This window comes from Hordeum vulgare, chromosome 4H (genome assembly GCF_904849725.1).
Source record: "Hordeum vulgare subsp. vulgare chromosome 4H, MorexV3_pseudomolecules_assembly, whole genome shotgun sequence".
Lineage (NCBI taxonomy): Eukaryota > Viridiplantae > Streptophyta > Magnoliopsida > Poales > Poaceae > Hordeum > Hordeum vulgare.
In genome coordinates this window covers 59,395,774-59,410,678 of record NC_058521.1, presented here as the reverse complement: position 1 = coordinate 59,410,678, position 14,905 = coordinate 59,395,774, and positions in this window count along the sequence as shown.

The following is a 14,905-nucleotide window of genomic DNA, read 5'->3' as shown; positions in this document are numbered from 1 at the left end:
CCTCCATAACATAACGCTCAGGCATAACAGGCAATTCAGGCATAATAGCAGGTTCTACTTCAATAGTATCAGCAGTTTCAGAAGTATCATCACATCTAGCAGCAACTCTAGCAATTTGTGCATCAAGGAATGCACCTAGTGGCAAAGCAGTATCAAGCATAGCATCATCAGGCAAAGTAGTATCAAGCATAGCATCATCATAAGCATCATGGGCAGCAGAAGTAGCATCATCAAGCACATGCGACATATCAAGATTTCTAGCAGGAGGTGGTGTCGCAAACTTACTCATAACTGAAGGTGAATCAAGTGCAGAGCTAGATGGCAGTTCCTTACCTGTCCTCGTAGTTGAGCGCAAGACTTTAGTTCTTGGATCTCTCAGATTCTTCATAGTGACCAGCAGACGTAAATCCCAAGTGACTCAGAGAATATAGCTGTGCTTCCCCGGCAACGGCGCCAAAAAAATGTCTTGATAACCCACAAGTATAGGGGATCGCAACAGTTTTCGAGGGTAGAGTATTCAACCCAAATTTATTGATTCGACTCAAGGGGAAGCGAAAGAATATTCTCAAGTATTAGCAATTGAGTTGTCAATTCAACCACACCTGAAAGATTTAGTATCTGCAGCAAAGTATCAGTAGCAAAGTAGGGTGATAGCAGCAGTAGCAACAGTAAACAGTAGCAACAGAGTAACAGTAGCAGCAGTGACAGCAGTAGCGGCAAAGTAACGTAGCAAGGACCAGTAGTAAAAGACTCATAGGCATTGGATCAGTGATGGATGATTATGCCGGATCTGATTCATCATGTAACAGCTATAACACGGAGAGATATGTAACTAGCTCCCGTTCGTCAATCTAATGTAGGCATGTATTCCGTATGTAGTCATACGTGCTTAGGGAAAAGAACTTGCTTGACATCTATTGTCCATCCCTCCCGTGGCAGCGGGGTCCTAATGGAAACTACGGGATATTAAAGTTCTCCTTTTAATAAAGAACTGGACCAACGCATTAACACTTAGTGAATACATGAACTCCTCATACTATGATCATCTCCGGGAGTGGTTCCGGCTATTGTCACTCCGGGGTTGCCGGGTCATGACACATAGTAGGTGACTACAACTTGCAAGATAGGATCTAAAACACACATATATTGGCGACAACATAATAGGTTCAGATCTGAAATCATGGCACTCGGGCCCTAGTGACAAGCATTAAGCATGGAAAAGTAGTAGCAACATCAATCTCAGAACATAGTGGATACTAGGGATCAATCCCCGTCAAAACTAACTCAATTACATGATAGATCTCATCCAACCCATCACCGTCCAGCAAACCTGCGATGAGATTGGTCACGAACGGTGAAGAGCATCATGGAATTGGCGATGAAGGAAGGTTGATGATGACGATGGCGACGATTCCCCCTCTCCGGAGCCCAAAACGGACTCCAGATCTGCCCTCCAGATGAAGAACAGGAGGTGGCGGCGCCTCCGTATCATAAAACGCGATGAACTCTTCTCCTTGATTTTTTTCCGGACGAAATGGACTATATAGAGCTGAGATTGGAGGCGGTGGAGCTCTGTGGGCCCCACAAGCCTGCCAGGCGCGGCCAGGGGGGTCGTGCCTCCTGGGCTTGTGGCCCACTGGCTCACCCCCTCCGATTGATTCTTGCGCATGTATTTTTCATAAATTCCAGAAAAATTCTCCGTAAATTTTCAGGACATTCCGAGAACTTTTATTTCTGCACAAAAACAACACCATGGCAATTCTGCTGAAAACATCGTCAGTCCGAGTTAGTTCCATTCAAGTCATGCAAATTAGAGTCCAAAACAAGGGCAAAAGAGTTCGGAAAAGTAGATACGACAGAGGCGTATCAAATATCTCTCCGTGTTATAACTGTTGCATGATGAACAACATCCGGCATAATCATCCATCACCGATCCAATGCCTACGAGTCTTTTCCTACTAGTCCTTGCTACGTTACTTTGCCGCTACTACTATCACTGCTGCTATTGTTACTCTGTTGCTACTGTTGTTACTTTGCTGCTACTTCTTACTCTTGCTACTCCTTCTATCATACTACCTTGCTACTGATACTTTTCTGCAGATACTAAATCTTTCAGCTATGGTTGAATTGACAACTCAACTGCTAATACTTGAGAATATTCTTTGGCTTCCCCTTGAGTCGAATCAATAAATTTGGGTTGAATACTCTATCCTTGAAAACTGTTGTGATCCCCTATACTTGTGGGTTATCAATGTCTTCTCTCCAATCTTGTGCTTCAATGATTAGCCCTTGTGAGCTGCCCTACATGATTAAGCCACCTATGTAATTTTCATGCTATTGCTATGCTTGGTTTGTTGGGATCCGATGGATTATGATATTATCTTCAGATTGTTATGAGTTATATATTTTATTATACTTTTATACTATGTTATTTAGTGATTCATGCATGTTCTCCGTTGCTTTGTATTGCTTTGGTCGAGTAGTAGATTGCAACTCCAAGAGGGAGTGTTATGCATCATTGTGGGTTCATGCCCCCTGATGTCTAGCTTGAGTGACAAAAACATGAGACTAGGGGATGTGTTGTTGCCACCAGGGAGAAAACAACGGTGGTTGTGACCACGGTTGCAACGATTGTTTACCTCATGCATAGTTCGTTAATGAAGTTGTCTGTTGCTTTGAGTTTACACTTTGGGTGGGGCTCGCAACTTAATACGAGCGAGATATTCTGGTTAGATATCTCAAGGTGGATGATTAGTAAGTAGATGTTGGTGACTAAATGGTCTACTTGTCTTGGCGTACTGCCCATTACTATTGAGCCTCTAACTTTCAAGTATCATAATTAGCATTGCGGTGCGTTTATAATTCTGGCAATTGCCCAGCTGTAATTTGCTTACCCATGCATAGTTGTTTATCATTATTTGGAAGAGAGACATCACTAGTGAACATCATGTGACTCAGGTCCATATCACCACCATTGCTTACACCTCCATCATTTACTGCTTTATTTAATTTTCCGTTGCAATCACTATCGCTTTTCCCCCTTGTGTTTTGATCCTTTGCAAACTACAATGTTGGAGAGATTGACAACCTATATGTACTCGTTGGGAGCAAAGTTATTTGTGTGTGTGCAAGTCCACATCTTCTGCTAGCGCCAGGGCAGCGGACACCTACTTGTTGATCATCGGAGTCCTCCAGGTTTGATAAACCTTACAGTCTCCGTGTAAGGGAAACTTGTTGCTGACTACATCTCCACCTTCCACTTGGGGTAACCAACAAGGGCAAGAAGTTTATCCATCATCTCATCATCAAGCAAGTTTCTGGCGCCGTTGCCGGGGACTCCAGTCTTCAAGATAGGGGAGTTGCATGTTATCTTTTACCTTTGCTTTTTATTTTTGTTAGTTTGCTTTCTAGTTTTTGCTTTACAGTCTTATACCAAAAACCACAAAAAAATAGTTACTTTGCTTTTAGTTGCTCTTTCTGCTTAGTCCAACGTGTTAGGGTTTGATGCTTTGAGGGAATCTGAAGTCCTAGATTTCCATCAAAGGAATGGAGAAAATATGAATGAGGCTTTGTATAGAATTTCTGAAGCACATAAAAGAATTATGCCTTGGATACCTATCAAAATTGTGCTTAGAAATTTTTATCATGGTCTTTTTATTTGGTGTAAACAAACTGTTGATATTATAGCTGGAGGAGATTTTTTAGAGTGTGAAGAGGCTAGAGCTCTTGATATTATACATGGTCTATCTAAATACCTAGTTTATGGTCGTGGATATGACACTATTATAGATGGACTTGCTACCATTGAAAGGAAAATAGATGCTCTAGACTTAAGAGAAAGAGAGAAACCCATGGTTGATAAGAAAAAGATCTTGAAAATAGATGATGACTGGGAGCCTTTTGTTAGAATTAGAATCTCTAACCAAGATTTACTTGCTTATTGTGATATTGGATCCATGGTTTCTACAATGCCAAAAGTTGTTTATGATTCTCTAAGCTTTTTAAACTTGTACAATTTTTTATATTATCATGAACATGTCAATGGGGATATTTCTGAAATCCAGGGAAAGGTAAAATATGTCCAGGTTACATTCTATAAGAGGAGTGCAACGGTTGATTTCTTCATCATAAAGCCAAACCAAGGAAACATAGTGCTTGGAAGGGACTTCCTCCGAGCCATGAAAGGCTTCATTGGTATAGGTAAAGGACACATACACTTATGTGGGAAAGCGAAAGGTACGTATCCGTTCCCTAGGAAAAATAAGGATAAACTTGTTGAGGATCTGTTTGAAGGTTTTGATGATTCTGATGACATTGGTGAATTTTGATCCTCCTTTTTGCATCATGCCTAGCTCAAAGGCATAAAAGAAAGCGCTTGTTGGGAGGCAACCCAATTTGTTTTTACTTTCAGTTTTAGTGGTCTTGATGCTTGTTACAACTGTAGCAACATTATTGTATCTTTATTTTCAAGCTTTGTGCCAAGATTTAGCCTCCGGTTGCAAGAAAGTTCGAAAGTTGTGACATGTTGTCCAGAAACAGATTATGTCTGCTTGACGGAAAAATTCGCCAAAAATCACCAAATCATCTTTTTGATCTGAATGTTTTTGACAGCATGCTATATATAATTGTCTTTCTGACATATATTCTGGGTTCTTTGATTTGAGTTGCAAAAGTGCCCCGAAAAAATTATTTACTACCTCATGTTCTGTTTTTCACAGATTCTGCCACGTTTTGCGCTTTCATCATTTTGCAAATCTTAAGCTTGCTTTTTCTTTGCAAAAACCTTTTGGCAATCATGAGAAACAATAGATTTTCATGAAATTTTTTATTTCCAGTAGGTAATGAATTATTTTATCATGGGTACTAACCACTCTAATCAGCTTATGATGAGTTTCGTATGAAGGGAGTTTTCAAGTATGCGATGGAAGATGATGAAAGAAGATCCAGGAGTGTCAAGCGCTCAAGCTTGGAGATGCCCCCATGCACCCCCAAGAAATATTCAAGGAGACTCAAGCATATAAGCTTGGGGATGCCCCCGTGCATCCCCTTCTCTATCAACAATCATCAGTTCGTCCATCTCCATGCTATATTTGTATCACTTCATATGTTATGTGCTATGCTTGGCGCGTCCCGCTCTTTACTTTTTAGTTTGTTTTAGTTTTTCTTTCTATTCATAACAAGTCGGAACCTATCCTTCCTTGTTTGGGAGATAAACTTGCTCCATTCCACTCTAGAACACAACATAGGTTTTCATGCTTATCCTTTTTGTGTGTTCTCTATCTTTACATAGCTACTGTCATGCTTAGCTCTTAGTTTTCATGCTATATCTTTTTAAGAGCTTTTATTTAGGTTGCTTTTCGAACTCTCTTGAGTTGTCATGCTTATCTTATTTAGAGAGTTGGCTCGTTGCACTGAGTTGTGTGTCTTGCATGAGTAGGTAATTGAGGTTGCTATTTAAGTATAATAGTAACTTGCAATAGTTTTGAGGTATTGATTTGAGTAATGTTTGGACTATTGGTGCCAAGAGCTTAAGCCTATTAGTGATAGGTGTCGTATTTTTTGGGAAATCCGTGTGTTTTTCAAAAACTAAAATTAGTTGAGAACTCTAGCTACTAGATTGATCGCTAACCTCTTGAGGCGTTGGAATATATAGAGTACCCTCACGTCACCATGGGTCGAGGATGCGCAAGGATAAACAAAACCCCAAACACTCCTCCTCAGGGTACTTGTCTCTTTGTGAATTTCCTAACTAGGTAGAGAGTTACCGATAATAAGTGTATGAGTTCTTCGGACTAATGTGAGTATTCGATTGTTGGCACTTCCACCATCCATATTTTGCTAGCCTCTTCGGTACCGTGCATTGCCCTTTCTCATCTTGAGAGTTGGTGCAAACTTCGCGGGTGCATCCAAACCCTTGGCATGATACGCTCTGTCATCATAAGCCTCATTATATATTTCCTCAAAACAGCCACCATACCTACCTATTAAGGCATTTCCATAGCCTTTCCGAGATACATTGACATGCAACATCCATCATCTCATGACTTAATCTTCATGTCATACATGCTTTTGCTTGATCGAGGAGCCGCGTGCTAGTTGGGCCTTGCCCTTATTATTGCTACATGACGCGCTAGTTTCATTGCATATCCTGCTACACTGGCAGAGGCATACATTTACATACATCATGGTAGTTTTCACTTGTCTTTATGTTGAGTACTTCTTATAAAGTGTGAAGATCTTCTTTTTATTCTTGTAAATATAGAGTGTTTCCCTTAAGTGAGGAAAAGATCCCAAAGAGGACAAATGAGAGATAAATAGAAAGAGCCAAAGAGGCCACAAAAAATAAAAAAAGTGAAAATAAAAATAAAGAAAAAAGAAATAAAAAGAGAGAAGGGGGCAACACTACTATTCCTTTTGCTATATTTGTACTACATAGAGATTATCATTCATGCATAATTATGTGGGGACCCTTGCAATATAGAACTTGGTTTGCATATTCCAATGATGAGCCTCCTCAAATGAGCTCTAGGTCTTCATGAGAAACCAAGTTGGATGCACCCCACTAGTTCCATTGGAGAGCTTACCTTAGCTCATATGTGCATCCGTTGCATGACAATCCCTACTCCTCACATCATATCTATCATTTGGCTTTCTCTCGCCTATGTTTGTCCTCATTGATGTGAGCTTTTCACACCTTTTTGTTTTCCTTCCCTATCATTATTCTCTTTGCCATCCTAAGTGCCAACATATCTTGCTTGCGCTCATCCGTTGCATGAGTGCTCAAAGTCGAAAGGGAGAGGGTCATTTTGACTTGTGCCTGACTAGTGGTCTGGGGATGAGTCAAAATAAGATTCCGAAGGAGACCAAGTGTGAGGTTTAGAAGATTGAGTTCTCAATTAAAAAAAATTATACTCTCAACCCATCTCACACTTCTTGCACACAAACACCATTTGGAGACATTCGAGTCACGGACAGCGAGAGCTCTTGCACCTTTATGTTCTTACTTTGCTAAACTCAATACTAAATATAGACTCTTGCTTGTTATTGTCTTGACTTGAATTGCATATCTTACTTGCTTTACTTTGAAGTTCTTATATGTGTGTCAGCATGTCACCAAATAAACCATTGTGTTACCATTTACCTACTCGAGGACGAGCAGGAATTAAGCTTGCGGATGTTGATACGTCCCAAACGTATCTATAATTTCTGCTTGCTCCATGATCTTTTGGGTGACATTGTTATATGTTTTGCTACACTTTTATATCTTTTTACACATATATTGACTAACCTACTAACTCAGTGCACCCAGTGCCAGTTTCTGTCTGTTGATGTCTTTTTTGCAGGGGCTTTTATCCAAATTTCGAGAGCCCCAAAAATACCGAGAAAAATATATAAAAATCAGCGTAACGGAAGCTTCCACATCACCGAAGATGGGGCAGAGGGGAGACAAGGGCTGCCTAGGCGGCCACCCTGCACGGCCTGGCCCCTGGCCTCGCCCACAGGCCTCTTGGGTGGGCCCCACCTCTTCTGACGCCCTCCTTTGTCCTATATTTACCCCTCCGATCGGAAACCCTTCAATCATATCCAGAATCACGAATTTCTCCATCGTGCCGCCGCCACAGCGCTTCCGAGATCGGGAGCGTCAGGAGATCTCTTCCCGGCACCCTCCTGGAGGGAGGAATTACTTCCGGGAGCTTCTCCACCGCCATGGACGCTTCCCGGACGTGCCGTGAGTAGTCCTCCTTGGACCATGAGTCCATGACCGGTAGCTATGTGATGTCTTCTCTCCAATCTTGTGCTTCAATGATTAGCCCTTGTGAGCTGCCCTACATGATCAAGGCACCTATGTAATTTTCATGCTATTGCTATGCTTGGTTTGTTGGGATCTGATGAAATATGAGATTATGTTCAGATTGTTATGAGTTATATATTTGATTATCCTTTTATATTATGTTCTTTAGTGATTCATGCATGTTCTCTGTTGCTTTGTATTGCTTTGGCCGAGTAGTAGATTGCAACTCCAAGAGGGAGTGTTATGCATGATTGTGGGTTCATGCCCCCTGATGTCTAGCTTGAGTGACAGAAACATGAGACTAGGGGATGTGATGTTGCCACCAGGGATAAAACAACGGTGCTTGTGACCACGGCTGCAAGGATTGTTTACCTTACGCATAGTTCGTTCATGCAGTTGTCCGTTGCTTTGAGTTTACACTTTGGGTGCGCTCGCAACTTAATACCAGCGAGATGTTCTGGATAGATATCTCAAGGTGGATGATTAGTAAGTAGATGTTGATGAATAAGCGGTCTACTTGTCTTTACGTACTGCCCATTATTGCTGAGTCTCTAACTTTCAAGTAGCATAATTAGCATTGTGGTGCGTTTATAATTCTGTCAATTGCCCAGCTGTAATTTGTTTACCCATGCATAGTTGTTTATCGTCTTTTGGGAGAGATACATCACTAGTGAACATCATGTGACTTAGGTCCATATCACCACCATTGCTTACACCTCCATCATTTACTGCTTTATTTATTTTTCCGTTGCAATCACTATCACTATTCCCGCTTGTGTTTTGATCCTTTGCAAACTACAAGGCCGGAGAGATTGACAACCTCTTTGTACTCGTTGGGAGCAAAGTTATTTGTGTGTGTGCAGGTCCACGTCTTCTACTAGCGCTAGGGCAGCGGACACCTACTTGTTGATCCTTGGAGTAACCAACGAGGGGCGAGAAGTATATCCATCGTCTCGTCATCAACTGGGCTCGTAATTTGAAGCTCATCCTCGTTGCTTCCAAGAAGGCATATGTCCTTGATGCGCCTCTAGGTGACCCTCCCGTTTCCGCGGCAGCCCAGGACGTTATGAACGCCTGACAGTCTCGTAGTGATGACTACTCTCTGGTTCAATGCGGCATGCTTTACAGTTTAGAACCGGGGCTTCAAAGGCGTTTTGAGAAACATGGAGCATATGAGACGTTCCAAGAGCTGAAACTGGTTTTCCAAGATCATTCCCAGGTCGAGAGATATGAGGTCTCCGACAAGTTCTTTAGCTGTAAGATGGAGGGAAATAGTTCTGTCAGTGAGCACATACTCAGAATGTCTGGGTTGCACAACCGCTTGTCTCAGCTGGGAGTTGAACTTCCCGATGACGCGGTTATTGACAAAATCCTCCAGTCGCTTCCACCTAGCTATAAGGGCTTTGTGATGAACTACAACATGCAAGGGATGGATAAGACCATTCCCGAGTTGTATTCAATGCTAAAATCAGCAGAGGTGGAAAGCAAGAAAGAACATCAAGTGTTGATGGTGAATAAGACCATCGGTTTCAAGAAAGGCAAGGGTAAAAAGAACTTCAAGAAGGACGGCAAAGCAGGTGCCGCGCCCGGTAAACCAGTTGTCGGAAAGAAGCCAAAGAAAGGACCCAAGCTTGAGACTGAGTGCTATTATTGCAAGGGAACCGGTCGCTAGAAGCGGAACTACCCCAAATACTTAGCGGATAAGAAGGCCGGCAACATCAAAGGTATATATGATATACATGTTATTGATGTGTACCTTACCAGCGCTCGTAGTAGCTCCTGGGTATTTGATACCGGTGTTGTTTCTCACATTTGCAACTCAAAACAGGAACTACGGAATAAGCGGAGACTCGCAAAGGACGAGGTGACGATGCACGACGGGAATGGTTCCAAGGTCGATGTGATCGCCGTCGGCACACTACCTCTACATCTACCTTCGGGGTTAGTTTTAAACCTCAATAATTGTTATTTAGTACCAGCTTTGAACATGAACATTGTGTCTGGATCTCATTTAATGACAGATGGATACTCATTTAAATCTGAGAATAATGGTTGTTCCATTTATATGAGTGATATGTTTTATGGTCATGCCCCGTTGGTCAATGGTTTATTCTTGATGAATCTCGAACGTGATGTTACACATATTCATAGTGTGAGTACCAAAAGATGTAAGGTTGCTAATGACAGTCCCACATAGTTGTGGCACTGCCACCTTTGTCATATCGGTGTCAAACGCATGAAGAAACTCCATACAGATGTACTTTTGGAGTCTCTTGATTTTGAATCATTTGACACATGCGAACCGTGCCTCATGGGCAAGATGACCAAGACTCCGTTCTCCGGAACAACGGAGCGAGCAAGCAACTTGTTGTAAATAATACACAGTGATGTGTGCGATCCAATGAGCGTTGAGGCTCGCGGTGGCTATCGTTATGTTCTCACCCTCATTGATGACTTAAGCAGATATGGGTATGTCTACTTAATGAAACACAAGTCTGAAACCTTTGAAAGGTTCAAGGAATTTCAGAGTGAGGTAGGGAATCAACGTGACAAGAAAATAAAGTTCTTACAATCAGATCGTGGAGGAGAATGTTTGAGTCACGAGTTTGGCACGCACTTAAGAAAATGTGGAATTGTTTCACAACTCACGCCGCCTGGCACACCTCAGCGCAATGGTGTATCTGAACGTCGTAATCGCACTCTATTAGATATGGTGCGATCTATGATGTCTCTTACTGATTTACCGCTATCATTCTGGGGATATGCATTGGAAACTGCGGCATTCACTTTAAATAGGGCATAGTCTAAATCCGTTGAGACAACACCGTATGAATTATGGTTTGGAAAGAAACCTAAGCTGTCATTTCTGAAAGTTTGGGGTTGTGATGCTTATGTGAAGAAACTTCAACCTAAGAAGCTCGAACCCAGAGCGAAAAAATGTGTCTTCATAGGATAGCCTAAGGAAACTATTGGATATACCTTTTATCTTAGATCCAAAGGCAAAATCTTTGTTGCCAAGAACGGATCCTTTCTAGAGAAAGAGTTTCTCTCAAAAGAAGTAAGTGGGAGGAAAGTAGAACTTGATGAGGTAATTGTACCTCCTCTCGAACCGGAGAGTGGCGCAGCGCAGGCAATTGTTTCTATGGTGCCTGCACCGACTAGAGAGGAAGTTAATGATGATGATCATGAAACTTTAGATCAAGTTGCTATTGAACCTCGATGGTCCACAAGGACACGTTCGGCAGCAGAGTGCTACGGCAACCCTGTCATGGAAATCATGTTGTTGGACAACAGTGAACCTTCGAACTATGAAGAAGCAATGGCGGGCCCGGATTCCAACAAATTGCTTGAAGCCCTGAAATCCGAGATAGGATCCATGTATGAGAACAAAGTATGGACTTTAGTGGACTTGCCCGATGATCGACGACTCATAGAAAATAAATGGATCTTTAAGAAGAAGACTGACGCGGATGGTAATGTGACCATCTATAAGTCCCGGCTTGTCGCTAAGGGTTATAGACAAGTTCAAGGAATTGACTACGATAAGACTTTCTCACCCGTAGCGATGCTGAAGTTGGTCTGAATCATGTTAGTAGTTGCCGCATTTTATGATTATGAGATCTGGTAAATGGACGTCAAAACGGCATTCCTTAACGGCTTTCTTAAGGAAGAATTGTATATGATACAGCCGGAAGGTTTTGTCGATCCTAAAAAGGTTGACAAGGTATGCAAGCTCCAGTGCTCCATCTATGGGCTGGTGCAAGCATCTCGGAGTTGGAACATTCGCTTTGATGAGGTGATCAAAGCGTTTGGGTTTGTACACACTTATGGAGAGGCCTGTATTTACAAGAAAGTGAGTGGGAGCTCTCTAGCATTTCTCATATTATATGTGGATGACATATTGTTGATCAGAAATGATATAGAACTTTTGGAAAGCATAAAGCCTATTTGAATAAGTGTTTTTCAATGAAGGACCTTGGAGAAGCTACCTACATATTAGGCATCAAGATCTATAGAGATAGATCAAGATGCCTCATTGGTGTTTCACAATGCACATACCTTGAGAAGATATTGAAGAAGTTCAATACGGATAAGGCCAAGAAGGGGTTCTTTCCTGTATTACAAGGTGTGAGGTTGAGCACAGCTCAACGCCCGACCACGGCAGAAGATAGAGAAAAGATGAGTATCGTCCCCTATGCTTCAGCCATAGGCTCTATTATGTATGCCATGTTGTGTACCAGACCTAATGTGAACCTTGCCACAAGTTTGGTAGGGAGGTACCAAAGTGATCCATAAGTGGATCACTGGACAACGGTCAAGAATATCCTTAAGTACCTTAAAAGGACTAAAGATATGTTTCTCGTTTATGGAGGCGCCGAAGAGCTCGTCGTAAAGGGTTATGTCGATGCTAGCTTCAACACATATCCGGATGACTCCAAGTCACAAACCGGATACGTGTATATTTTGAATGGTGGGCAGTCAGCTGGTGCACTTGCAAGCAAAGCGTCGCGGCGGCCTCTACATGTGAGGTGGAGTACATAGCTGCTTCAGAAGCAGCACATGAAGGAGTCTGGATGAAGGAGTTCATCACCGACCTAGGAGTGATTTCTAGTGCGTAGGGCCCGATGACTCTCTTCTTGACAACACTGGAGCTATTTCCATTGCCAAGGAGACCAGGTTTCACAAGAAGACCAAGCACATCAAGCACCGCTTCAACTCCATTCGTGGATACATCCAGGATGGGAATATAGATATTTGTAAAGTACATACGGATCTAAATGTCGCAGATCCGTTAACTAAACCTCTTCCGCGAGCAAAACATGATCAGCACCAGAACTCTATGGGTGTTCGATTCATCACAATGTAACTAGATTATTGACTCTAGGCAAGTGGGAGACTGTTGTAAATATGCCCTAGAGGCGGTAATAAAGTGGTTATTATTATATTTCCTTGTTCATGATCATTGTCTATTATTCAGGCTATAATTGTATTAACTAGAAACCGTAATACATGTGTGAATACATAGACCACAACATGTCCCTAGTGGGTGTCTAGTTGACTAGCTCATTGATCAATAGATGCTCACAGTTTCCTGATCATGGACATTGGATGTCATTGATAATTGGATCACATCATTAGGAAAATGATGTAATGGACAAGACCCAATCCTAAGCATAGCACAAGATCGTGTAGTTCGTCTGCTAAAGCTTTTATAATGTCAAGTATCATTTCCTTAGACCATGAGATTGTGCAACTCCCGGATATCGTAGGAGTACTTTGGGTGTATCAAACGTCACAATGTAACTTGGTGATTATAAAGGTGCACTACAGGTATCTCCGAAAGTGTCTGTTGGGTTGGTACGAATCGAGGTTGGGATTTGTCGCTCCGTGTGACGGAGAGGTATCTCTGGGCCCACTCGGTAGTGCATCATCGTAATGAGCTCAACGTGACTATGGAGTTAGCCACGAGATGATGTGTTACGGAACGAGTAAAGAGACTTGCCCGTAACGAAATTGAACAAGTTATAGGGATACCGACGATCGAATCTCAGACAATATCATACTGGTGGACAAAGGGAATTGCATACGGGATTGATTGAATCCCCGACATCGTGGTTCATCCGATGAGATCATCGTGGAACATGTGGGAGCCAACGTGGGTATCTAGATCCCGTTGTTGGTTATTGACCGGAGAGGTGTATCGGTCATGTCTGCATGGTTCCCGAACCCGTAGGGTCTACACACTTAAGGTTTAATTACGCTAGAGTTGTAATGGAAATAGTGCATGGTTACCAAGGTTGTTCGGAGTCCCGGATGATATCCCAGACGTCACGAGGAGCTCCGGAATGGTCCGGAGGTAAAGATTTATATATAGGAAGTCATTTTTCGGTCACCGGAAAGGTTCCGGCGTATATTGGTATTATACCGGGACCACCGAAAGGGTGTCGGAGGCCCACCGGGAGGGGCCACCAGCCCCGAAGGGCCACCAGGGCCTCAATAAGGTGGGAGACAGCCACCTAGGTGGGCTGGCTCGGCCGAACCAAGGCCCAAGGGTGCCTAGGGCTCGGAACCCTAGGGCGATGTTGGCCCACCTCCCAACTTGGGAGGCAAGCCACCTCAACCCTGGCCGTCGCCCCCTCCTTGGCCGCCGCACCACCTAGGGGAAACCCTAGGGTGGCCGGCCCTCTTCCTCCTCTTCCTCCTATATATACCCAAGGGTTTGGGGATGCAAACACACAAGTTTTCTTCCTCCCTCAGCGCAGCCCTGCTCTTCCTCCTCCTCCTCCGTAGCGCTTGGCAAAACCCTGCCGGAGAACCACGCAGCTCCACCGTCACCACGCCGTCGTGCTGCCGGAGCTCTCCCTCAACTTCTCCTATATTCTTGCTGGATCAAGGTGGAGGAGACGTCACGAGGCTGCGTGTGTTGAACACGGAGGCGTCGTTGTTCGGCGCTTGGATCAGAATCTTTCGCGATCTGAATCGCTACGAGTACGACTCCATCAACCGCGTTCATAGTAACACTACGAGTATGGCTCCATCAACCGCGTTCATAGTAACGCTTCCGCTTAGCTATCTACTAGATAGATCTTGGTGTGACATAGCAAAATTTTCGAATTACTACTACGTTCCCCAACAACAAGGACAAGAATAGTGGATAGAATCAAAATGTTGAAAACCGATTTGACCGAAGCATTTGGCAATCATGATGATTTGAGAAAATCTTCTACTAACCCAATCGTTCCCCTCTTAATAGTGTGGGATCCCTACACTCAAGAAAGTAAAATGATGCCTTTACCCTCTTGTATATTCTTTCTTGAGCCATATGCATTTCAAGCGTCCGTGATCCACACATATTTGTCATACGAGGACTAAAACCTGATATTTACTTGACAAACATAGTTAGTCCCCCACACATACGTTATCATCAACATCAAAAATATGTTTTAAGGGCATGATTGCACTTTCACCTACCATATTAATGTAAAATCCAATTGTCATGAAGTCGTAAGAGAGCATTCTTGGCAAGGTATTATGCATGGAATTGAATTGTTTAAAACGACGTGTCTTATTTGGAGGGTCTTTGATGGATCTAGTGTCAATATCTCAAGAAAT